This window comes from Pristiophorus japonicus, chromosome 11 (assembly GCF_044704955.1).
Source record: "Pristiophorus japonicus isolate sPriJap1 chromosome 11, sPriJap1.hap1, whole genome shotgun sequence".
In the NCBI taxonomy this organism is placed as follows: Eukaryota; Metazoa; Chordata; class Chondrichthyes; family Pristiophoridae; genus Pristiophorus; species Pristiophorus japonicus.
Genome location: NC_091987.1, coordinates 153,000,882 through 153,027,009, shown reverse-complemented (window position 1 = coordinate 153,027,009; position 26,128 = coordinate 153,000,882). Strand labels below are relative to the sequence as shown.

At 49.1% G+C, this 26,128-nt stretch overlaps 1 protein-coding gene across 6 annotated transcripts in view; it reads right to left on the bottom strand.

Moving 5' to 3' along the window:
- ppef1 (protein phosphatase, EF-hand calcium binding domain 1) overlaps positions 1-26,128 on the bottom strand; it is a 197,430-nt gene that overhangs the window by 167,918 nt on the left and 3,384 nt on the right. Inside the window, exon 1 of one of the 6 annotated variants that reach the window (XM_070894197.1) lies at positions 14,096-14,152. The exons of the other annotated variants lie outside the window; for them this stretch is intronic. The gene's annotated coding sequence lies outside the window, so the exon portion shown is untranslated. Of the gene's footprint in view, positions 1-14,095; positions 14,153-26,128 lie in introns of those variants that run through there. 6 annotated transcript variants of the gene reach the window in all.

The window sequence follows — 26,128 nt, the reverse complement described above, 5'->3', positions numbered from 1 at the left end:
GGATGTTGCACTGTGAACTGCAGGGATGTTGCACTGTGAACTGCAGGGATGTTGCACTGTGAACTGCAGGGATGTTGCACTGTGAACTGCAGGGATGTTGCACTGTGAACTGCAGGGATGTTGCACTGTGAACTGCAGGGATGTTGCACTGTGAACTGCAGGGATGTTGCACTGTGAACTGCAGGGATGTTGCACTGTGAACTGCAGGGATGTTGCACTGTGAACTGCAGGGATGTTGCACTGTGAACTGCAGGGATGTTGCACTGTGAACTGCAGGGATGTTGCACTGTGAACTGCAGGGATGTTGCACTGTGAACTGCAGGGATGTTGCACTGTGAACTGCAGGGATGTTGCACTGTGAACTGCAGGGATGTTGCACTGTGAACTGCAGGGATGTTGCACTGTGAACTGCAGGGATGTTGCACTGTGAACTGCAGGGATGTTGCACTGTGAACTGCAGGGATGTTGCACTGTGAACTGCAGGGATGTTGCACTGTGAACTGCAGGGATGTTGCACTGTGAACTGCAGGGATGTTGCACTGTGAACTGCAGGGATGTTGCACTGTGAACTGCAGGGATGTTGCACTGTGAACTGCAGGGATGTTGCACTGTGAACTGCAGGGATGTTGCACTGTGAACTGCAGGGATGTTGCACTGTGAACTGCAGGGATGTTGCACTGTGAACTGCAGGGATGTTGCACTGTGAACTGCAGGGATGTTGCACTGTGAACTGCAGGGATGTTGCACTGTGAACTGCAGGGATGTTGCACTGTGAACTGCAGGGATGTTGCACTGTGAACTGCAGGGATGTTGCACTGTGAACTGCAGGGATGTTGCACTGTGAACTGCAGGGATGTTGCACTGTGAACTGCAGGGATGTTGCACTGTGAACTGCAGGGATGTTGCACTGTGAACTGCAGGGATGTTGCACTGTGAACTGCAGGGATGTTGCACTGTGAACTGCAGGGATGTTGCACTGTGAACTGCAGGGATGTTGCACTGTGAACTGCAGGGATGTTGCACTGTGAACTGCAGGGATGTTGCACTGTGAACTGCAGGGATGTTGCACTGTGAACTGCAGGGATGTTGCACTGTGAACTGCAGGGATGTTGCACTGTGAACTGCAGGGATGTTGCACTGTGAACTGCAGGGATGTTGCACTGTGAACTGCAGGGATGTTGCACTGTGAACTGCAGGGATGTTGCACTGTGAACTGCAGGGATGTTGCACTGTGAACTGCAGGGATGTTGCACTGTGAACTGCAGGGATGTTGCACTGTGAACTGCAGGGATGTTGCACTGTGAACTGCAGGGATGTTGCACTGTGAACTGCAGGGATGTTGCACTGTGAACTGCAGGGATGTTGCACTGTGAACTGCAGGGATGTTGCACTGTGAACTGCAGGGATGTTGCACTGTGAACTGCAGGGATGTTGCACTGTGAACTGCAGGGATGTTGCACTGTGAACTGCAGGGATGTTGCACTGTGAACTGCAGGGATGTTGCACTGTGAACTGCAGGGATGTTGCACTGTGAACTGCAGGGATGTTGCACTGTGAACTGCAGGGATGTTGCACTGTGAACTGCAGGGATGTTGCACTGTGAACTGCAGGGATGTTGCACTGTGAACTGCAGGGATGTTGCACTGTGAACTGCAGGGATGTTGCACTGTGAACTGCAGGGATGTTGCACTGTGAACTGCAGGGATGTTGCACTGTGAACTGCAGGGATGTTGCACTGTGAACTGCAGGGATGTTGCACTGTGAACTGCAGGGATGTTGCACTGTGAACTGCAGGGATGTTGCACTGTGAACTGCAGGGATGTTGCACTGTGAACTGCAGGGATGTTGCACTGTGAACTGCAGGGATGTTGCACTGTGAACTGCAGGGATGTTGCACTGTGAACTGCAGGGATGTTGCACTGTGAACTGCAGGGATGTTGCACTGTGAACTGCAGGGATGTTGCACTGTGAACTGCAGGGATGTTGCACTGTGAACTGCAGGGATGTTGCACTGTGAACTGCAGGGATGTTGCACTGTGAACTGCAGGGATGTTGCACTGTGAACTGCAGGGATGTTGCACTGTGAACTGCAGGGATGTTGCACTGTGAACTGCAGGGATGTTGCACTGTGAACTGCAGGGATGTTGCACTGTGAACTGCAGGGATGTTGCACTGTGAACTGCAGGGATGTTGCACTGTGAACTGCAGGGATGTTGCACTGTGAACTGCAGGGATGTTGCACTGTGAACTGCAGGGATGTTGCACTGTGAACTGCAGGGATGTTGCACTGTGAACTGCAGGGATGTTGCACTGTGAACTGCAGGGATGTTGCACTGTGAACTGCAGGGATGTTGCACTGTGAACTGCAGGGATGTTGCACTGTGAACTGCAGGGATGTTGCACTGTGAACTGCAGGGATGTTGCACTGTGAACTGCAGGGATGTTGCACTGTGAACTGCAGGGATGTTGCACTGTGAACTGCAGGGATGTTGCACTGTGAACTGCAGGGATGTTGCACTGTGAACTGCAGGGATGTTGCACTGTGAACTGCAGGGATGTTGCACTGTGAACTGCAGGGATGTTGCACTGTGAACTGCAGGGATGTTGCACTGTGAACTGCAGGGATGTTGCACTGTGAACTGCAGGGATGTTGCACTGTGAACTGCAGGGATGTTGCACTGTGAACTGCAGGGATGTTGCACTGTGAACTGCAGGGATGTTGCACTGTGAACTGCAGGGATGTTGCACTGTGAACTGCAGGGATGTTGCACTGTGAACTGCAGGGATGTTGCACTGTGAACTGCAGGGATGTTGCACTGTGAACTGCAGGGATGTTGCACTGTGAACTGCAGGGATGTTGCACTGTGAACTGCAGGGATGTTGCACTGTGAACTGCAGGGATGTTGCACTGTGAACTGCAGGGATGTTGCACTGTGAACTGCAGGGATGTTGCACTGTGAACTGCAGGGATGTTGCACTGTGAACTGCAGGGATGTTGCACTGTGAACTGCAGGGATGTTGCACTGTGAACTGCAGGGATGTTGCACTGTGAACTGCAGGGATGTTGCACTGTGAACTGCAGGGATGTTGCACTGTGAACTGCAGGGATGTTGCACTGTGAACTGCAGGGATGTTGCACTGTGAACTGCAGGGATGTTGCACTGTGAACTGCAGGGATGTTGCACTGTGAACTGCAGGGATGTTGCACTGTGAACTGCAGGGATGTTGCACTGTGAACTGCAGGGATGTTGCACTGTGAACTGCAGGGATGTTGCACTGTGAACTGCAGGGATGTTGCACTGTGAACTGCAGGGATGTTGCACTGTGAACTGCAGGGATGTTGCACTGTGAACTGCAGGGATGTTGCACTGTGAACTGCAGGGATGTTGCACTGTGAACTGCAGGGATGTTGCACTGTGAACTGCAGGGATGTTGCACTGTGAACTGCAGGGATGTTGCACTGTGAACTGCAGGGATGTTGCACTGTGAACTGCAGGGATGTTGCACTGTGAACTGCAGGGATGTTGCACTGTGAACTGCAGGGATGTTGCACTGTGAACTGCAGGGATGTTGCACTGTGAACTGCAGGGATGTTGCACTGTGAACTGCAGGGATGTTGCACTGTGAACTGCAGGGATGTTGCACTGTGAACTGCAGGGATGTTGCACTGTGAACTGCAGGGATGTTGCACTGTGAACTGCAGGGATGTTGCACTGTGAACTGCAGGGATGTTGCACTGTGAACTGCAGGGATGTTGCACTGTGAACTGCAGGGATGTTGCACTGTGAACTGCAGGGATGTTGCACTGTGAACTGCAGGGATGTTGCACTGTGAACTGCAGGGATGTTGCACTGTGAACTGCAGGGATGTTGCACTGTGAACTGCAGGGATGTTGCACTGTGAACTGCAGGGATGTTGCACTGTGAACTGCAGGGATGTTGCACTGTGAACTGCAGGGATGTTGCACTGTGAACTGCAGGGATGTTGCACTGTGAACTGCAGGGATGTTGCACTGTGAACTGCAGGGATGTTGCACTGTGAACTGCAGGGATGTTGCACTGTGAACTGCAGGGATGTTGCACTGTGAACTGCAGGGATGTTGCACTGTGAACTGCAGGGATGTTGCACTGTGAACTGCAGGGATGTTGCACTGTGAACTGCAGGGATGTTGCACTGTGAACTGCAGGGATGTTGCACTGTGAACTGCAGGGATGTTGCACTGTGAACTGCAGGGATGTTGCACTGTGAACTGCAGGGATGTTGCACTGTGAACTGCAGGGATGTTGCACTGTGAACTGCAGGGATGTTGCACTGTGAACTGCAGGGATGTTGCACTGTGAACTGCAGGGATGTTGCACTGTGAACTGCAGGGATGTTGCACTGTGAACTGCAGGGATGTTGCACTGTGAACTGCAGGGATGTTGCACTGTGAACTGCAGGGATGTTGCACTGTGAACTGCAGGGATGTTGCACTGTGAACTGCAGGGATGTTGCACTGTGAACTGCAGGGATGTTGCACTGTGAACTGCAGGGATGTTGCACTGTGAACTGCAGGGATGTTGCACTGTGAACTGCAGGGATGTTGCACTGTGAACTGCAGGGATGTTGCACTGTGAACTGCAGGGATGTTGCACTGTGAACTGCAGGGATGTTGCACTGTGAACTGCAGGGATGTTGCACTGTGAACTGCAGGGATGTTGCACTGTGAACTGCAGGGATGTTGCACTGTGAACTGCAGGGATGTTGCACTGTGAACTGCAGGGATGTTGCACTGTGAACTGCAGGGATGTTGCACTGTGAACTGCAGGGATGTTGCACTGTGAACTGCAGGGATGTTGCACTGTGAACTGCAGGGATGTTGCACTGTGAACTGCAGGGATGTTGCACTGTGAACTGCAGGGATGTTGCACTGTGAACTGCAGGGATGTTGCACTGTGAACTGCAGGGATGTTGCACTGTGAACTGCAGGGATGTTGCACTGTGAACTGCAGGGATGTTGCACTGTGAACTGCAGGGATGTTGCACTGTGAACTGCAGGGATGTTGCACTGTGAACTGCAGGGATGTTGCACTGTGAACTGCAGGGATGTTGCACTGTGAACTGCAGGGATGTTGCACTGTGAACTGCAGGGATGTTGCACTGTGAACTGCAGGGATGTTGCACTGTGAACTGCAGGGATGTTGCACTGTGAACTGCAGGGATGTTGCACTGTGAACTGCAGGGATGTTGCACTGTGAACTGCAGGGATGTTGCACTGTGAACTGCAGGGATGTTGCACTGTGAACTGCAGGGATGTTGCACTGTGAACTGCAGGGATGTTGCACTGTGAACTGCAGGGATGTTGCACTGTGAACTGCAGGGATGTTGCACTGTGAACTGCAGGGATGTTGCACTGTGAACTGCAGGGATGTTGCACTGTGAACTGCAGGGATGTTGCACTGTGAACTGCAGGGATGTTGCACTGTGAACTGCAGGGATATTACACTGAAAACTGTGTGCGGGAAGTGCATCCGCCTGCAGCTCCTGACGGACCGCATTGCGGCACTGGAGCTGCGGGTGGATTCACTCTGGAGCATCCACGATGCTGAGAATGATGTGAATAGCACGGTTAGTGAATTGGTCTTACCACAGGAATAGGGTACACAGCCAGATCGGGGATGGGAGACCAACAGGAAGAGCAGTGCAAGGCAGGTATAGTGCAGGGGTCCCCTGCGGTCATCCCCTGTAAAACAGATACGCCGCTTTGGGTACTGTTGAGGGTGATGACTCATCAGGGGAGGGCAGCAGCAGCCAAGTTCATGGCACCGTGGCTCTGCTGCATAGGAGGGCAGGAAAAAGAGTGGGAGTGCTGTAGTGATAGGGGATTCGATTGTAAGGGGACTAGATAGGCGTTTCTGCAGCCGCAACCGAGACTCCAGAATGGTATGTTGCCTCCCTGGTGCAAGGGTCAAGGATGTCTCGGAGCGGGTACAGGACATTCTGAAAAGGGAGGATGAACAGCCAGTTGTTGTGAATATAGGTTCCAACGATATAGGTAAAAAACGGGATGAGGTCCTACAAGACGAATTTAGGGAGCTCGGAGCTAAATTAAAAAGTAGGACCTCAAAAGTAGTAATCTCAGGATTGCTACCAGTGCCACATACTAGTCAGAGTAGCAACCGCAGGATAGCTCAGATGAATACGTGGCATGAGGAGTGGTGCAGAGGGGAGGGGTTCAAATTCCTGCGACATTGGAACCGGTTCTGGGGGAGGTGGGACCAGTACAAACCATACGGTCTGCACCGGGGCAGGACCAGAACCAATGTCCTAGCGGGAATGTTTGCTCGTGCTGTTGGGGAGGAGTTACACTAACATGGCAGGGGGATGGAAACCTATGCAGGGAGACAGAGGGAAGTAGAATGGGGGCAGAAGCAAAAGATAGAAAGAAGAAAAGTAAAAGTGGAGGGCAGAGAAACCTAAGGCAAAAAGCAGAAAGGGCCACATTACAATAAAATTCGAAAGGGAAAAAGTGTGTTAGAAAGACAAGCCTAAAGCCTCTTTGTCTCAATGCGAGAAGTATTCGGAATAAGGTGGACGAATTAACTGCACAGATAGCAGTTAACGGATATGATGTAATTGGCATCACGGAGACATGACTCCAGGGTGACCAAGGCTGGGAACTCAACATCCAGGGGTATTCAACATTTAGGAAGGATAGACAGAAAGGAAAAGGAGGTGGGGTGGCATTGCTGGTTAAAGAGGGAATTAATGCAATAGTAAGAAAGGACATTAGCTTGGATAATGTGGAATCGGTATGGGTGGAGCTGCTGAATACCAAGGGGCAGAAAACGCTAGTGGGAGTTGTGTACAGATCACCAAACAGTAGTAGTAAGGTTGGGACAGCATCAAACAAGAAATAAGGGATGCATGTAATAAAGGTACAGCAGTTATCATGGGTGACTTTAATCTACATATTAAATGGGCTAACCAACTGGTAGCAATGCAGTGGAGGAGGATTTCCTGGAGTGTATTAGAGATGATTTTCTAGACCAATATGTCGAGGAACCAACCAGGGAGCTGGCCATCGCAGAGCGGATGATATGTAATGAGAAAGGACTAATTAGCAATCTTGTTGTGCGAGACCCCTTGGGGAAGAGTGACCATAACATGGTAGAATTATTTATTAGGATGGAGAGTGACACAGTTAATTCAGAAACTAGGGTCCTAAACTTAAGGAAAGGTAACTTCGATGGTTTGAGGTGTGAATTGGCTAGAATATACTGGCAAATGATACTTAAAGGGTCGACGGTGGATAGGCAATCGCAAACATTTAAAGATCACATGAATGAACTTCAGCAATTGTACATTCCTGTCTGGATAAAAATAAAACGGGAAGGTGGCTCAACCATGGCTAACAAGGGAAATTAATGATAGTGTTAAATCCAAGGAAGAGGCATATAAATTGGCCAGAAAAAGCAGCAAACCTGAGGACTGGGAGAAATTTAGAATACAGCAGAGGAGGACAAAGGGTTTAATTAAGAGGGTGAAAATAGAGTACGAGAAGAAGCTTGCCAGGAACATAAAAACTGACTGCAAGTGCCTCTATAAATATGTGAAGAGAAAAAAACTAGTGAAGACAAACGTAGGTCCCTTGTAGTCGGATTCAGGTGAATTTATAATGGGGAACAAAGAAATGGCAGACCAATTGAACAAATACTTTGGTTCTGTTTTCACGAAAGAAGACACAAATAACCTTCCGGAAATACTAGGGGACCGAGGGTCGAGTGAGAAGGAGGAACTAAAGAATATCCTTATTAGACGGGAAATTCTGTCAGGGAAATTGATGGGATTGAAGACCGATAAATCCCCAGGGCCTGATAGTCTGCATCCAAGAGTAATTAAGGAAGTGGCCCTAGAAATAGTGGATGCATTGGTGATCATTTTCCAACAGTCGATCGACTCAGGATCAGTTCCTATGGATTGGAGGGTAGCTAATGTAACACCACTTTTTAAAAAGGGAGGGAGAGAGAAAACGGGTAATTATAGACCGGTTAGCCTGACATCAGTGGTGGGGAAAATGTTGGAATCAATTATTAAGGATGAAATAGCAGCGCATTTGGAAAGCAGTGACAGGATCAGTCCAAGTCAGCATGGATTTATGAAGGGGAAATCATGCTTGACAAATCTTCTGGAATTTTTTGAGGATGTAACTAGCAGAGTGGACAAGGGAGAACCAGTGGATGTGGTGTATTGGGACTTTCAAAAGAAATTGGTGTGCAAAATCAAAGCGCAAGGTATTGGGGTTAATATACTGACGTGGATAGAGAACTGGTTGACAGACAGGAAGCAGAGAGTCGGGATAAACGAGTCCTTTTCAGAATGGCAGGCAGTGACCAGTGGAGTGCCGCAGGGCTCAGTGCTGGGACCCCAGCTCTTTACAATATACATCTGTGATTTGGATGAAGGAATTGAGTGTAATATCTCCAAGTGTGCAGATGACACTAAACTGGGTGGCGGTGTGAGCTGTGAGGGGGATGCTAACAGGCTGCAGGGTGACTTAGACAGATTAGGTGAGTGGGCAAATGCAGTATAATGTGGATAAATGTGAGGTTATCCACTTTGGGGGCAAAAACACGAAGACAGAATATTATCTGAATGGTGGCAGATTAGGAAAAGGGGAGGTGCAACGAGACCTGGGTGTCATGATTCATCAGTCATTGAAAGTTGGCAGGTACAGCAGGCGGTGAAGAAGGCAAATGGTCTGTTGCCCTTCATAGCTAGGGGATTTGAGTATAGGAGCAGGGAGGTCTGACTGCAGTTGTACAGGGCCTTAGTGAGGCCTCACCTGGAATATTGTGTAAAATTTTGGTCTCCTAATCTGAGGAAGGACGTTCTTGCTATTGAAGGAGTGCAGCGAAGGTTCACCAGACTGATTCCCGTGATGGCTGGACTGACATATGAGGAGAGACTGGATCAACTGGGCCTTTATACATTAGAGTTTAGAAGGATGAGAGGGGATCTCATAGAAACACATAAGATTCTGATGGGACGGGACAGGTTAGATGCGGGTAGATTGTTCCCGATGTTGGGAAAGTCCAGAACCAGGGGACACAGTCTAAGGATAAGGGTTAGGCCACTTAGGACTGAGATGAGGAGAAACTTCTTCACTCAGAGAGTTGTTAACCTGTGGAATTCCCTACCGCAGAGAGTTGTTGATGCCAGTTCGTTAGATATATTCAAGAGGGAGTTAGATATGGCCCTTACGGCTAAAGTGATCAAGGGGTATGGAGAGAAAGCAGGAAAGGGGTACTGAGGGAATGATCAGCCATGATCTTATCGAATGGTGGCACAGGCTCGAAGGGCGGAATGGCCTACTCCTGCACCTATTTTCTATGTTTCTATTATAAATTGCAGTGATATTAAACTGTAAACTGCAGTGATATTAAACTGTAAACTGCAGTGATATTAAACTGTAAACTGCAGGGATATTACACTATAAACTGCAGGGATATTACACTATAAACTGCAGGGATATTACACTATAAACTGCAGGGATATTACACTGGGGGTGGGGGTGGGGGTGGAGGGGGGGGGAATGCAGATGAGTACACGTTTAGTTGTGCGTGTTCAGGAGAGGCCGTTGTTTGGAACGGCGCTGTCAAAAATGGCAGATGGTGCGTCAAAACAGCATCACACACTGACTGATGTCACGATCTGCCCACTCTGCCTACTGCCGGCGCACAAACACTCCACCTTGCTATCACACTTGTCAAGATGGCGACTAACGTGGGCTGCGCCACAAGTGGGCGTAAGCGAGGTGGCCGTCATTTTATTCTCCAAACTGGCCTTAACTGTGTCAGCTGTGGCTCAGTGGGTAGCACACTCACCTCTGAGTCAGAAGGTTCGGGGTTAAAGACCCACTCCAGAGACAGAGACACAGAGGCACAAAAATCTAGGCTGACACTCCCAGTGCAGTGCTATGGGAGCGCCGCACTGTCGGAGGGGCAGTACTGACGGAGCACCGCATTGTCGGAGGGCCAGTACTGAGGGAGTGTCGCACTGTCAGAGGGGCAGTACTGAGGGAGCGCCGCATTGTCGGAGGGGCAGTACTGAGGGAGCGTTGCACTGTCGGAGGGGCAGTGCTGAGGGAACGCTGTACTGTCGGAGGGGCAGTACTGAGGGAGTGCTGCACTATCGGAGGTACAGTCTTTCGGATGAGTCGTTGAACCGAGGCACCGTCTGCCCTTTCAGGTGGATGGAAAATATCCCATGGCACTATTTGGAAGAAGTGCAGGGGAGTTATCCCCGGTGTCCTGGGCCAATATTTATCCCTCAATCAACATAACCAAAAAACAGATTACACGATCATTATCACATTGCTGTGTGGGAGCTTGCTGTGCGCAGATTGGCTGCCGCTGTCTCCCACATTACAACAGTGACTACACTCCAAAGTAAGTCATTGGCTGTAAAGCGCTTTGAGACGTCCGGTGGTCGGGAAAGGCTTTCTTTCTTTAAATGAGAGGGTTTGGGAGAAAGGGACAAATGGAGAAAAATTCCCGAGGAAGCCCAAAGCAAAGACAATCACATCTCTCTAACTGCAGGACTGACTGCTCTTGACCTAACCTGGTTGACCAAGTAATCTACATCACTGACTGTTATATAATCTCTCCGATACCAGATACAGTGCAGGAAGCTCATTATAACCCTCCACGCACTCCACCCGTATAGCCAAGCATGGTCTTTTACTAAATAGCACAAATTTTGGTCAATCTAACCACAGCCCATCTTTGCAAATGAGTCGTGATTCACTTTAACACAGAATTGTAGATTACAAATAAATTTCACATGAAGCACATTCTGATTTACGGTTCATACATATTAATCACTCACCTTAGATTCTTTTCACTTAATAATTAATGGGGCTTAAGGGCAAGTCACACAGGATTAAGATTTCATAAACATCGACGGTTAATACGCTCATGAACCCAGCAATCAACCTGCCTTGTTGGTGAAAGGGTGGAATATTGTGGGGATGGCCGAGTGTCACAGGATCATAGAGTCGTACAGCACAGAAGGAGGGCATCGTGCCTGTGCCGGCTAAAAGCATTGTGTAGATGCCAGGGTGCCTTGGCCAAACTTGCACAATGATTCTGCTCTTGTGCTGAGGGACGTGCTAACCATTGATGGAATGGCCCTTCCGATTGACAAAGGCTGCTGGCTGCTGTCCTGGTCAGTCAATGGCACCCTGGGCGTGTGGGTAGCCACCACTGCAGTGAATTGCCCCAGTGCTCTACTGTTGACTGCCGACGTCAATGGGGAAGTTTGGGCTGGATTTTCAGCTGTGATGATTTTGGGGCGGTAATGGCGGCGGGGCGGTAAAGTTAGCGCCCGGGAACAGTTTGCACCTCAGTCAGTAACATTGGGCAGCTGGGCCCCGAGTGTGGGGGCGCAGCGCTAAGGGAGGCGTTGTACACCTCTCTCGGGGCGTTAGGGTGGGAAACTCCCGAGCTAAAGAGCCGAGCCGGGAGCGATTCCAGAGAAGCCTGGGGGAGGGGGGGCGACATCTTTTTAAAAACCACAAAAAATTCCAAAAAAGAACCCATGGCATCACAACACAAATTGCAAAAAAATTAAAAGCAAAAACAATCACTTTATCTCAGGAGTCCATTACTGACCTCTCCGCTGTCGGTATTGTTGGCACAACCAGGGCCGTTGCACACCGGGCTCAGCTATTCCGGGCGGTGCTGCTCCGCGCTGTCGCTAAACCGGTCCCGGGGATCGCTGCGGGGCGCTGGAGGCTGACCGTCCCCCCAGAACACCTCACCCCTGCTGTTGCCGCTGCTCCGGGGTGAGAAATAGAGTGCAGAGGGGCCGGAAATCCACCCCTCTGTACCGGGCAGCCCTGACCACCAGGTGATTGGTGAGCTGCTAAATGTAGCCGTGTGTAGGAGAGAGGGCCACTGTGCAAGGCTGGAAGGAGCCAGACACTGGCACAGTGTGACCTCCTGGCAGCAGGGCTGCAAGTGACATGCTCTGAAAGCTGCCATCTATAAAGTAACGCTTCTTGTTTAAGAATAAAGCTTCCCTCTTGGAGAAAAAGGCTTTCTGTGCCAACGTTGTAGCTTAATCAAACAACTAATGATTGAAACCTTGTCTCGTCAAGTATGTCGGTGGAGAATTAACGAGGCACCAAGGCCTGTCACAGGGAGGTTTGGCAGTGTGTGTGTGTGGGAGTGGAGCACATGGCCGTTGGTGAGATGCAAAGAATATTATTGATGGGAAAGCTTTTACCAGGGTGTGCTTTCATGTACATGACCTGAACCTGGAGTGGAGTGTCAGGGGCCAAAATTCAGCCCCATCCCAAACGGGGCGCACCGGCCGTCTTTGAACGTTTGTCTAAGCCCCAGTCCATGGGGTGGAGATTCCGGAGAAATTCACATCTCTGACTGGGGGCGGTGTCCCGGTCGGGTGAGGGGCGGGATTGCCCCAGCAGAGGTTCCACCATCCCGACCAGTCACCAGCACCGCGCCGACGCGTCGCACCGTCTCTCCCCCTTCAGTTAAAGGGGAGGGCCGCTGCGAGCTCTGCAGGCACGATAGCGGCAAACACTGGGCCACCAGGGAGGGTTTTGGCCGGGCCAGCAGCCCAGTACCCAAGGGCCGAACCCAAGGGCGCTATTGTCTGCCTGACCTGGCAGTCGGTGGACAAAAAATATAAGATGGCGTCACCGGCAATGCCACATCCCCTTTAGGGGTGGCTGTGCCGCCCTGCCACAGAGAGCTGTCAGGGACACCGACCAGCACGACGCCACTCCCGGGGGGCAATTTCGGGAAGGGGTCCCTGCCGGTCGGTAAAGGGTCGGCGCGTGCATGCCGCAGTGGGAAAATGGACAGAGCAGTCCCTGACACCACTACAAACCTGAGGAAGGGCAATTTTTTAAATGGCGGCCCCTCCGCCGAGACTTAGTGGTCATTCCACACCGGGGCAATTTCGGCCCCTTGGAGTACATACAAACATAAGAATTAGGAGCAGGAGTCGGCCATTTGGCCCCTCGAGCCTGCTCCGCCATTCAATAAGATCATGGCTGATCTGATCATGGACTCAGCTCCACTTCCCTGCCCACTCCCCATAACCCCTTATTCCCTTATCGCTCAAAAATCTGTCTATCTCCGCCTTAAATATATTCAGTGACCCAGCCTCCACAGCTCTCTGGGGCAGAGAATTCCATAGATTTACAACCCTCTGAGAGCAGAAATTTCTCCTCATCTCAGTTTTAAATGGGCGGCCCCTTATTCTGAGACTATGCCCCCTAGTTTTAGTTTCCCCTATGAGTGGAAACATCCTCTCTGCATCCACCTTGTCAAGCCCCCTCATTATCTTATGTTTCGATAAGATCACCTCTCATTCTTCTGAACTCCAATGTGTATAGGCCCAACCTACTCAAGCTAGCTTCATAAGTCAACCCCCTCATCTCCGGAATCAACCTAGTGAACCTTCTCTGAACAGCCTCTAATGCAAGTATATCCTTCCTTAAATACAGAGACCAAAACTGTACGCAGTACTCCAGGTGTGGCCTCACCAATACTCTGTACAATTGTAGCAGGATTTCTCTGCTTTTACACTCCATCCCCCTTGTAATAAAGGCCAACATTCCATTTGCCTTCCTGATCACTTTCTGTACCTGCATACTAACTTTTTGTGAAATTGCCCCCTCTAATGGGCGGTAAGGCTGGTGATGGACACGACCCCGCTACCTCGCAAACTCACCCCTACACTGTCTCAAACAGTGCCCCAAACACTGGGAGGTGGAGTCGGAGTTAAAGAGCTGGCTCTTCCTGCTGACTTCCGCTGAACGGTAAATTTCTGGTTAATTGAAAATGCCCTCCCCAATTTCACGCGAGGGCAATTTCGGACCCAAGACTCCCTCTAGTCTCTGAGGGGCCAATTTTCATCAAGGCCTCCACCCGCCCAAGTGCCGCCCAAAGTGTCAACGTGGTCGCCGAGTTACCAGACGTTACTTTGGGCGGGATATTCATGGCCGAGGTCCCTCGAGGCGGCAAATGGACGACGTATGCCACCAATCTGGGTAGCAGCAGATGTGAGGTCTCATTCTCACCGGCAGAGACGCTTGTCACCCAAGTGTCGCCGAGAATGGTGTCGGGCCCACGGAGGGTCGTAGACCTGAAAATAAAAATCACAAATAAAAAATAAACAAACTATCGGAAGACCTTCAAGGGACCCCATCCAGGTAAGTCGCTGTAGAAAATGGTTTGTTTTTTAATGTTCACTTACCTTTTTTTCAGGTTCTTCCTACTCACCGTCGGGAGTAGCCCACCCCCGTTCTGCCGCCAACTCCCGCCCGCAGGAATCCGTCCGCTAACATCAGCGGGTGCTTCCCAACGGCTCTCCCCTCCCGCCCCGAAAGTGGCACTGGGCGGATTTTCAGGAGGAAAGTCGGTGGCAGCGGGCAGTAGACTGCTGAAAATCGGCCCCTGGGTGTCACAGACCCAATCTAATATAACTAACTTCCAAGGTGCTGTTGCAGGGGGCCAGCAGTTCGAGCCAAGCGAGCGACTCCCAGCCTGTACCCTGTGTGCTGGGTATGGCCTTCCATGGACAGCCTCCTACTGATAGGCCCAGGTGCTGCTCCTCCTCTTCTGGCTGTTCTACCATCCAAATACAACCAGCTGTAACAGCACCCATGGGAAGCAGGTCGAGTTTACCGAGGGTAAGTGAATATCAGAAAGCAGTGATCTGAAAGCTGGTATCTTTCCAGTAATACAAACTGCTGCTGTGATCTGCAGTCAGCGGCAGCGGTCCTTTAAATACTGCTCCAGTGGCCCTGAGAGAACTGTCCCGCTGGGCTTTATAGGGACTGCTGCATTAAAAGGCCATTGGCACCTCGTTGCATGACCCCAGTTTAATGAGGCCCCTAGTGTCAGTCGTGGCTCAGTGGGCAGCACTCTCGCCTCTGAGTCAGAAGGTTGTGGGTTCAAGTCCCACTCCAGGGACTTGAGCACATAAATCCAGGGGGACACTCCAGTGCAGTGCTGAGGGAGTGCTGCACTGTCGGAGGTGCCGTCTTTCAGATGATTCATTAAACCGAGGCCCTGTCTGCTCTCTGAGGTGGATGTAAAATATCCCATGGTTCCATTTGGAAGAAGAGCAGGGGAGTTATCCCCGTGTCCTGGGTAATATTTATCCCTCGATCAACATAACAAAAGCAGATTATCTGATCATTATCACATTGTGTGTGGGAGCTTGCTGTGCACAAATTGGCTGCCGCATTTCCCACATTACAGCAGTGACTGCACTCCAAAAGTACTTCATTGGCTGTAAAGCACTTTGAGACATCCGGTGGTCGTGAAAGGCGCTATATAAATGCAAGTTTGTCTGTCTGTCTCTGGCAAGATCCCCAGCTAATTAAAAACTGCCCGATTAAAATGGTGGCTGTCAGGCATTGTGCAAAGCTTTTAACCGTCATCACGGCCCATCCCACTGCACGGCGTGGGTTAAAATTACCCCAACTGAATGTTATAGTAAACCCCAGCAACATCACAGAAATATCCCGTCACTCCAGGATATTGCTAAATCAAAAGGATCTTGATCATTTTCACCGCATTCGATGTCGGGAGGTATTTGATGTAAGAATTGGCCAGGAAAACCGGCAGATATAATTGTAAGCTCAATAAACTATGAGCTGAACTTTTGGAAATAATTTCTTCAAGAACAGAACCTTTGAGTTATGGAATAAGCTTCAGAAAGGAAATGGATCGATGCTTGATTCAAGCAAGATTCGATAGATACAGGCAAAAGAAAAAAGGAGTGGTCCAGGCAGGCAGTAAGAAGAAAGACTTGCATTTATATAGCACCTTTCACGATCTCAGGATGTCTCAAAGCGCTTTACAGCCAATGAAGTACTGTTCAGGCGTAGTCACTGTTGTAATGTGGGAAATGCGGCAGCCAACTTCTGCACAGCAAGCTCCCACAAATTGCAATGTGATAATGACCAGATCATTTGTTTTCATGATGTTGGTTGAGGGATAAATATTGGCCAGGACATATAGGAGAACTTCTCTTGGAATAGTGCCATGGGATCTTTTACATCCGCCGGAGAGGGCAGACGGGGCCTCGGCTTAACATCTCACCGAAAGATGGCACCTCTGGTAGTGCAGCACTCCCTCAGCACTGCACTGGAGTGTCAACCTGGATTTTTTGTTGAAGTTTCTGGAGTGGGACTTGAACCCACAACCCTCTGCCTCGGGTGAGAGTGCTGCCCACTGAGCCACGGCTGACTCTAGTTCAACACACTGGCCTTCTTAGACCTTGGGTTCAAAACCAGCCCAGGTTCACAGGAGGAAGGTTCCATTCTTTTCTTCTTGCGGTGAAAGCCAATGCAAGATGGATGCCGAGAGGACATTTCCTGGATGCCGAGAGAATATTTTCATTCTTAGGGGAAACTAAAACTAGGGGACATAATCTTAGAATAAGGGGCCGTCCATTTAACACTGAGATGAGGAGGAATTTCTTCTCTCAGAGAGTTGTAAATCCGTGGAATTCTCTGCCCCAGAGAGCTGTGGAGCCTGGGTCATTGAATATATTTAAAGGCAGAGGCAGACAGATTTTTGACCGATAAGGGAGTGAAGGGTTATGGGAAGCAGGCAGGGAAGTGGAACTGAATCCATGATCAGATCAGCCATGATTTTATTAAATGGTGGAGCAGGCTCGAGAGGCCAAATGGCCGACTCCTGCTCCTATTTCTTATGTTCTTAAGATGAGTTGGGCTCATTCCTCGTGCTCTGATGCCAACAGGTCAAGACTGCTCCTAATTTGGTACAACATTCGTAGATTGGGAGACTGTGCTGTGGAAACATTGGTGCCGGTTCAGCCGCGTTGCTGGTGTGAGGATGGTTCTTCAGCACATGGTGACAGCACAGGGAGCCTCACAGCTTTGTGATACCCCAGCTGCAGATGTTTGACGCTGATACTAGGCGACAAAATTGGAAATGTAGTGTCCCATCACCAGCATTGACGTCCTTCACACAACTTTGCCCAGGAGATTTCTCCAATTCATTCCATTGCTCCTGAAACAGGAGTTGGATACGGAACATCCAACTGACTGAAGGGACCTGGGAGTGCAGGTCCACAGATCCCTGAAGGTAGCAGGCCAGGTAGATAAGGTGGTTAAGAAGGCATGCGGAATGCTTGCCTTTATTAGCTGAGACATAGAACACAGAGGCATACTGGTTATGCTTCAACTCTATAAAGCACTAGCTAGGCCACAGCTGGAGTAGTGTGTGCAGTTCTGGTCACCACACTACAGTAAAGATGTGATTGCACTAGAGAGGGTGCAGAGGAGATTTACGAGGATGTTTCCTGGACTGGAGAATTTTTGCTATGAGGACAGATTGGATTGGCTGGGGTTGTTTTCTTTGGAACAGAGGAGGCTGAGGGGAGACCTTATTGAGGTGTATAAAATTATGAGGAGCCTGGATAGAGTGGATAGGACAGACCTGTTTCCCTTAGCAGAGGGGTCAACAACCAAGGGTCATAGATTTAAAATAATTGGGGGGCGGTTTAGAGGGGATTTGAGGGGAAATGTCTTCACCCAGAGGGTGGTGGGGGTCTTGAACTCACTGCCTGAAAGGGTGGTAGAGGCAGAAACCCTCACCACATTTAAAAAATGCATTTGAAGAGTTGTAACCTACAGGGCTACGGACCCAGAGCTGGAAAGTGGGATTAGGCTGGATAGCTCTTGGTCAGCCGGCGCGGACACGATGGGCCGAAATGGCCTCCTTCCGTGCTGTAAATTTCTATGGTTCTATGATTCCATGAACAGTCTGATGGGAGCCAGCCTTTCCTCATTCCAACAATTTCATGCTCCTGTTGTGGATCTGTGCAGTCTATATCAAAGTGCCTCAAACCTCTCCTCTGAGCTCTGACACAGCAAGTGATCCCCAGGAGGGCAGAGAAACACTTCAAGGACACCCTCAAGGCCTCTTTGAAAAAATGTGACATTCCCACCAACTCTTGGAGATCCCTGGCCCAAGACTGCTCAAAGTGGAGGAGCAGCATCCGAGAAGACGCCGAACATCTCGAGTCTCTTTGCCGGGAGAACGTGGAAACCAAGTACAAACAGCGGAAGGAGCGCACGACAAACCAAGCACCCCACCCACCCATCCCTTCAACCACCGTCTGCCCCACCTGTGACAGAGGACTGTAGGTCCCGCATTGGACTCATCAGTCACCTGAGAACTCATCTTAGTGTGGAAGCAAGTCATCCTCGACTCAGAGGGACTGCCGAAGAGAGAAGTGGTTTCAAGCCTGTCACCCCTGCCCTCCCAGTCCTCCAGCCCATTGAATTGAAAATTCTCATCCTGATTTACAGATTCCTCTTCGGTCTTGCTCCAAGGTGCCTGTGTAACCTCCAGCCCAATGTCCCAGCTTGCTCTCTTTCCTCTTCTGTTTAGTCTACGGTGCGCATTCGGCCTATCGCTCCAATATCAGCCTCTCAGCCTCCATCCCTAAAATCTGCAGCTCGCTCCCTAAAGCTCTCTTCCTAAACCACCACATTACAGGAAAGATGTGATTGCACTAGAGAGGGTACAGAGGAGATGTACGAGGAAGTTGCCCGGACTGGAGAATTTTAGCTTTGAGGAAAGATTGGATAGGCTGGGGTTGTTTTCTTTGGAACAGAGGAGGCTGAGGGGAGACCTTATTGACCTGTATAAAATTATGAGGGACCTGGATAGAGTGGCTAGGAAGGACCTGTTTCCCTTAGCAGAGGGGTCAACAACCAGGGGGCATAGATTTAAAGTAATTGGGGGGAGGTTTAGAGGAGATTTGAGGGGAAATTCCTTCACCCAGAGGGTGGTGGGGGTCTGGAGCTCACAGCCTGAAAGGGTGGTAGAGGCAGAAACCCTCACCACATTTAAAAAGTACCTGGATGTGCACCTGAAGTGCCGTAACCTACAGGGCTACAGACCAGGAGCTGGAAAGTGGGATTAGGCTGGGTAGCTCTTGGTCGGCCGGCGCGGACACGATGGGCCGAAATGGCCTCCTTCCGTGTGGTAAATCTCTATGGTTCTATGATAAAGCCCTTCACCCTGACCCTTCCCTCTCCCACCTTCAAAAGCCTCCTCAAAACCTCATTCCTCAACCATTCCTTTGGTCCGCTCTCTAATTCGCCTGCTGCTACTGCGTTAAATGTTTACTATGTATTAGAATGAAACAGCACAGAAGGCGGCCACTCGGCCCATCTTTTTGATCGAGCTGCCCAATTAAAGTGCTATTAAATACAAAGCACTCTTTCAATTCCCACCACTTGGCTTTGCAGATCAGACGTTAAACCGAGGCCCCGTCTGCTCTCTCAGGTGGTTGTAAAAGATCCCGTGGACTACTCTGTATTTTGAACAAGAGCAGGGGAGTTGTCCCCGGTGTCCTGGCCAATACTTATCCGTCAATCAACATAGCAAAAAGACAATCTGATCATTATCACATTACTGTTTGTGGGAGCTTGCTGTGCGTAAATTGACTGCCGCGATTCCTACATTACAACAGTGACTACACTCCAAAATAACTTCATTGGCTTTAAAGCGCTTTGAGACGTCCAGTGGCCATGAAAGGCGCTATATAAATGCAAGTCTTTGTTTCTATGCTAATTCACCTTTCTCGGTGTTTGTGTGTGTTTATTACCTTTGTTAATTACGGAATAAACTTGAATAAACACATTATTTGTCACTCGACAGCTCGGTAGCTGCCAACAATGTCACTCATTACCTGACGACCGGTGTCCAGAAGCTGATCAGTCGGATCTGGATATCTTCTCTGTGCCTAGTGCAAGCCAGCCAGCTCCCATTTCAAACAGGACTCGAAGCCTCCGCAGAATAAACTGCAGTAACGCTCAGTCTCAGGCACTGTCTGCCAGTCACCAACTCCCCAGGGCTGTGCAGTCCTCGATTCAACTCGGCAACAGAAGCAGCCCTGACATTTCCACAGGACAGCTGTGGGTATCCTTTTGCTCTGGGCTCCCCGAGGAGCTCTGTTATCAGCCAGGGAACACTGCCGGTGGTGCTGCCTGCAGCCTGTACCGAGGTGCTCAACACTAGCTGGTGGGGGTCTTCAGTGACATGGTCAGTTTAAAGCTGAACCAGTCTGGAGGGGAGACATTGCTTGTTTGAAAGATTTCAAACACAACCGTATCGGCAGGCAATATTTACTGAGATAAATAATAAAACAATAGTGCAGTACACACAGTAAAGCAGTATCTCTGTTGTGACTAATTACATCCGAATGTATGCAGACTGAGATACAAGTGTTAGCAATCCTGGAAATGTGGGTGGGAGCAATGCTGGGAATGTTGGGAGCAATGCTGGGAATGTTGGGAGCAATGTTGGGAATGTTGGAGGCAGCAATGTTGCATTTTTTAAGCAACGTGAATACGAAATCTTGGGGACGGTAACCGAGTCGGGGCGGGACTTCCTGTGCCTGGCTCTGAAGTCCCGCCCTGGCCATGAAATTCGGTTTCCGCCCATTGCAGGAAGTGGAGGGCAATGTCGCGTGCTCCACTTCCTGTTGGGGCGTTGTCCGGGGTGGTACACAAGTGGGATCGGCACCGCATCGCGGCCTCTCCGTGTAGCGCTGGCGTGTTTCAACACCTTCCCCCTTCCGTTAAAGGGGAGGGCCGCTGCGCACTCTGCTGGCCCCCGCTGGGCTACCAGGGCCGTGCGGTGCCGTGTCTGCACGATTGCGGCCTGGACCACGCGACATCGATGGAGTATGTGCCGATCGGTGAGTCGGCCGAACAAAAATGGCGGCGCACGGCGCAGCGCACCTCCCCTTTAACTTCCACCCCAGGAACGGAGGTCGGCCTGGTTCCCGATCCTCCAGCCTCACGGGGCGCTCAGCGGTCACATTGTTGCTGGAGGCGCAGTGGCTCAGGGCGCTACCAACAGTGCGCGTTGCCGTGGTCGCACCTCGGCTAACTCCCACGCAATTCTGCGGGATCTGCTAGCGCTCCCCAGAAGCGCTAATGGAGCTGCAGAACAGTGCAATTTTAACTCCCTAACATTTTATAAGAAAGAAAGAAGTTGCATTGATATAACACCTTTTCCGACCTCAGGAAGTCCTAAAGTTTTGGTTGGTTTTCCAGAACTAAAGTAATATTTCCAGAACAAAGTTAATATTACCATGTCCAACAAGCAAATCTGCTATTTCACGTTGCTTTTTGCTGTAGTAAATGAAAGACTTTTTGCAGCAAAGTCTAATATGTAGGAAGTCTGTGAAGAGGGGTAATGAAGAGGTGTGGTAAGCTGTGACAAGGTGGTAGCACACGGTTGCCTCTTGCATTTCCTGATCTTACTGATCTCACCCTGCACCACAAATAACCTGATAAATGGAGGACAATCATTGGCCCATGGAAAACGCAAGTGCCACGCCATCCCAGGTCACTCTCATCATCATTATCATCATCATAGGCGGTCCCTCAAAATGAGGATGACTTGCTTCCACTTCAAAAAAGGGATGAGTTCACAGGTGTTTCAATGAAGGACCTAATATTCCAGATCCCGAACTACATCCTGAAGGGTGGAAGACGCCTGTGCGTGGATTTTTTTAACGTGTGGTGACCGTTGCACCCCAGCCACTACATGGGCTTGACAGAGCTAGGTCTTGGTCCAGTGGCAAGGGTTATCCAGGACTGGAGACCAGCTCTGCTGCACGGACCTAGCAGGCACACATATCACAGTGTGGGCTGGCCCGTGCTGCCCCTGAGCCCTCGGCTCTTTTGGGTCCCGAACTCACGCCTGTCCCGATCACATCGCTCTGCATTCTCTCACCGCTCCTTCACTCCGACCTCGCCGCTCCTGCTGTACCTGCCCACGTGTCAATCAGCGACCTGGATTTGTGTGACGTCCAATTGGATCAGGCCACTCTAATGTACCATTTACCAACCCCGGCACATTGGCTGCATACACCTGTCAGCTGGGGACAGTGCACAGTGCAAGGAGGGAAGAGAAGGGACAAATCGAACACACGACAAAGGGTAATTTCGACCATGTAGTGGCGAGCCTCAGGTGTCTCAGGAACCATATCCCTGTGGCAATCAGTCCCTGCATCAAATATTTAGGGGAGTATTTTTATTTAAATTAGCAGTAGCACTATTCTCAGGTTTAGTGAGCTATGTCGAATCACTAGCCATGCTTACTTTTGAATGTAAAAATAAATGGGCTGAATGACAATTGATAAATGAGTGTGGCTCCCATATTGGACTGTTCAGCAACCTAAGGACTCATTTTTAAGAGTGGAAGCAAGTCTTCCTCAATTCCGAGGGACTACCTATGAGGATGAAATAAGGTGTGAGTGCAGGTATTGGAAGGTGAGTGACAGGATGACCATATACATCTCTGGTAATGTGCACAAAATATATCAAAAGCAAGTTTTTTGATTATTGAGCCATTCATTATTCAAAGCAGCCACAGCGTTGGAATAATCAAAGTGCTTTTGGTCTTCATCCTGAACCTTTTATAAAATTAAAAATAAAATGCAAAGCTCCATTAAAGGCCAGCGGACAATAAAAGGTAGTGGGCTGACAAAAGAGATGGAAATGGTGTGATTAAAATAATCCCACCCATCTCATTTACAATGGCATATTCTACCTAATGTGGCTGATGAAAGATGAGCTACTATGGCAACACAATGCTGGATCTGATCAAATTCTGCCCGGCCTTTCATAAAAGCCAATTCAGGACTGTGCAGCACTTACACAGGAAGGTTGTGTGCACTGTGTCTGTTCACAGTCAGCATATTGTCAGGTGCAGCTTTAACAAAAGCTCTTTGAAATGCTGCAGCCTACCCATTTAAAGAAAACAAACGTATGAATAAATTAGGGACGCAGTAACAGGACATTTAGAAATTCATTATATGATTGGGCAGAGTCAATATGGTTTTATGAAAGAGAAATCATGTTTGACAAATCTGTTAGAGTTTTTGAGCAGGATAGATAAGGGTAACCAGTGGATGTAGTATATCTGGATTTTTGAAAGGCATTCAATAAGGTGCTGCATAAAAGGTTATTACTCAAAATTAGGGCTCATGGAGTTGGGGTTAATATATTCGCATGGATAGAGGATGGTTAATGGACAGAAAACAGAGAGTAGGAAATAAACAGTTCATTTTTGGGTTGGCAGACAAATGGGTTACCGCAATAATCAGTACTTGGGCCTCAGCTATTTACAATACCGAGGGGACCGAGCATAATGTAGCCAAGTTTGCGGATGATACAAAGCTAGGTGGGAAGGTAAGCTGCGATAAGGACACAGAATCTGCAAAGGGATATGGACAGGTTCAGTGAGTGGGCAATAAGGTGGCAGATGGAATATAATGTGAAGAAATGTGAAGTTATCCACTTTGTTAGGAAAAATAGAAAAACTGGATATTTTTTACAATATAAGAGTTTGGGAAATGTTGGTGTTCAGAGGGACCTGGGTGTCCTTGTACATGAATCACTGAAAGTTAACATGCAGGTACAGCAAGCAAATAGCAAGGCAAATGGAATTTTAGTCTTTATTCCAAAGGGATTGTAGCATAAAAATAAATGTCTTATTGCAATTATATAGAGCCCTGCTGAGACCACACCTGGACGATTGTGTACAGTTTTGGTCTCCTTACCTAAGGAAGGATATACTTGCCATTGAGGGAGTGCAACGAAGGCTCACCAGACTGATTCCTGGGATGGGGGGATTGTCCTATGAGGAGAGATTGAGTAGACTCGGCCGATATTCTCTGGAGTTTAGAGAATGAGAGGTGATCTCATTGAAACATATAAAATTCTTACAGGTTTGACAGGGTAGATGCAGGGAGGATGTTTCCCCCGGGTTGGGGAGTCTAGAACCAGGGGTCACAGAATCAGAATAAGGGGTCGGCCATTTAGGACTGAGATGAGGAGAAACTTCTTCACTCAGAGGGTGGTGAATCTTTGGAATTCTCTGCCCCAGAGGGCTGTGGAGGCTCAGTCTTTGAGTATATTCAAGGCAGAGATCGATAGATTTTTGGATATTAAGGGAATCAATGGATATGGGGACAGTGCAGGAAAGTGGAGTTGAGGTCGAAGATCAGCCATGATCTCATTGACTGGTGGAGCAGGCTCGAGGGGCCGAATGGCTGACTCCAGCTCCTAATTCTTATGTTCTTATATGAAATGAGCCTATGTATAATTAATTGCTTTCTGTTAGAAATAGAAAAACATCCTTAAAACCAGAAAATCAAGTAAAACATTTCTGTAAAACCAAGGCAAACCAATTATAGCATTTTCATTTTGATGATAAAATAAACTATTTGGTTATAAGTAGAACAACAAATATGATGATTATGTAAAGTTAGAAACAAGCAATGCCACATCATTGCAATTTAAGTGGCCCGCTATAATTCTGCAAGGACACGCAGACATTTCCCACTAATGTGCAAGTGTTTAGCAATGACAAAAGTTCTAAATCTTCACTTTTAATCCTCAGTTAGCCAATGGATTTCCATCACACACTTTCAGGGACTTGGAGGTTCCTTCCTCAGGAGTGTTTGAATCTAATCATGAGGACCGAGTGAAACGTAGCCAAGTTTGCTGACGATACAAAGATGGGAGGAAGGGCAATGTGTGAGGAGGACATAAAGAGGCTGCAAAAGGACATAGACAGGCTATGTGAGTGGGCAAGAATTTGGCAGGTGGAGTATAATGTTGGAAAGTGTGAGGTCATGCACTTTGGCAGAAAAAAAATCAAAGAGCAAGTTATTATTTAAATGGAGAAAGATTGCAAAGTGCTGCAGTACAGCAGGACCTGGGGGTGCTTGTGCATGAAACACAAAATGATAGTATGCAGGTACAGCAAGTGATCAGGAAGGCCAATGGAATCTTGGCCTTTATTGCAAAGGGGATGGAGTATAAAAGCAGGGAAGTCTTATTACAGCTGTATAGGGTATTGGTGAGGCCACACCTGGAGTATTGCGTGCTGTTTTGGTTTCCATATTTACAAAAGGATATACTTGCTTTGGAGGCAGTTCAGAGAAGGTTCACTAGGTTGATCCCGGGGATGAGGGGGTGTCTTATGAGGAAAGGTTGAGTAGGTTGGGCCTCTACTCACTGGAGTTCAAAAGAATGAGAGATGATCTTATCGAAACTGTTGTGTATGCATGCCTGTTTACTGTGTGATGTCTGTAACACTGTTATGCCACACTGAATGTACCCTTACACTGTACACACCTTAACTGTACACCAGAAGGTGCTGCTGCTGGAGACCTAAGGGTTACCTACACACTGCAGGTAACCCAGAATAAAAAGGAACTCACAGCTTGGTGTCCTCACTCAGGAGCTGCAAATAAAGGACTACAGGTCTACACAGTTTAAGTGTCATACCCTGCCTCGTGGAGTCATTACTAAAGGTGCCTACATACACTACAACTGTATAAGATTATGAGGGGGCTTGACAAGGTGGATGCAGAGAGGATGTTTCCACTGATGGGGGAGACTAGAACTAGAGGGCACGATCTTAGAATAAGGCACCGCCCATTTAAAACTGAGATGAGGAGAAATTTCTTCTCTGAGATTGTGAATCTGCGGAATTCGCTTCCTCAGAGAGCTGTGGAAGCTGGGATATTGAATAAATTTAAGACAGAAATAGACAGTTTCTTGAGCGATGGGAGGATGAAGAGTTATGGGGAGCGGGCGAGGAAGTGGAGCTGAGTCCATGATCGGATCAGTCATGATTGTATTGAATGGTGGAGCAGGCTCGAGGGGCCATATGGCCTACTCCTGCTCCTATTTCTTATATTCTTATGTTCTTATGTTGTATCATTAGAGCGGACCAGTACTGAGGGAGTGCTGCACTGTCGGAGGGGCAGTACTGAGGGAGCGCTGAACTGTCGGAGAGGCAGTACTGAGGGAGTGCCGCACTGTGGGAGGGGCAGTACTGAGGGAGCGCTGCACTGTCGGAGGGGCAGTACTGAGGGAATGCCGCACTGTCGGAGGGGCAGTACTGAGGGAGTGCTGCACTGTCGGAGGGGCAGTACTGAGGGAGTGCCGCACTGTCGGAGGGGCAGTACTGAGGGAATGCCGCACTGTCGGAGGGGCAGTACTGAGGGAGTGCTGCACTGTCGGAGGGGC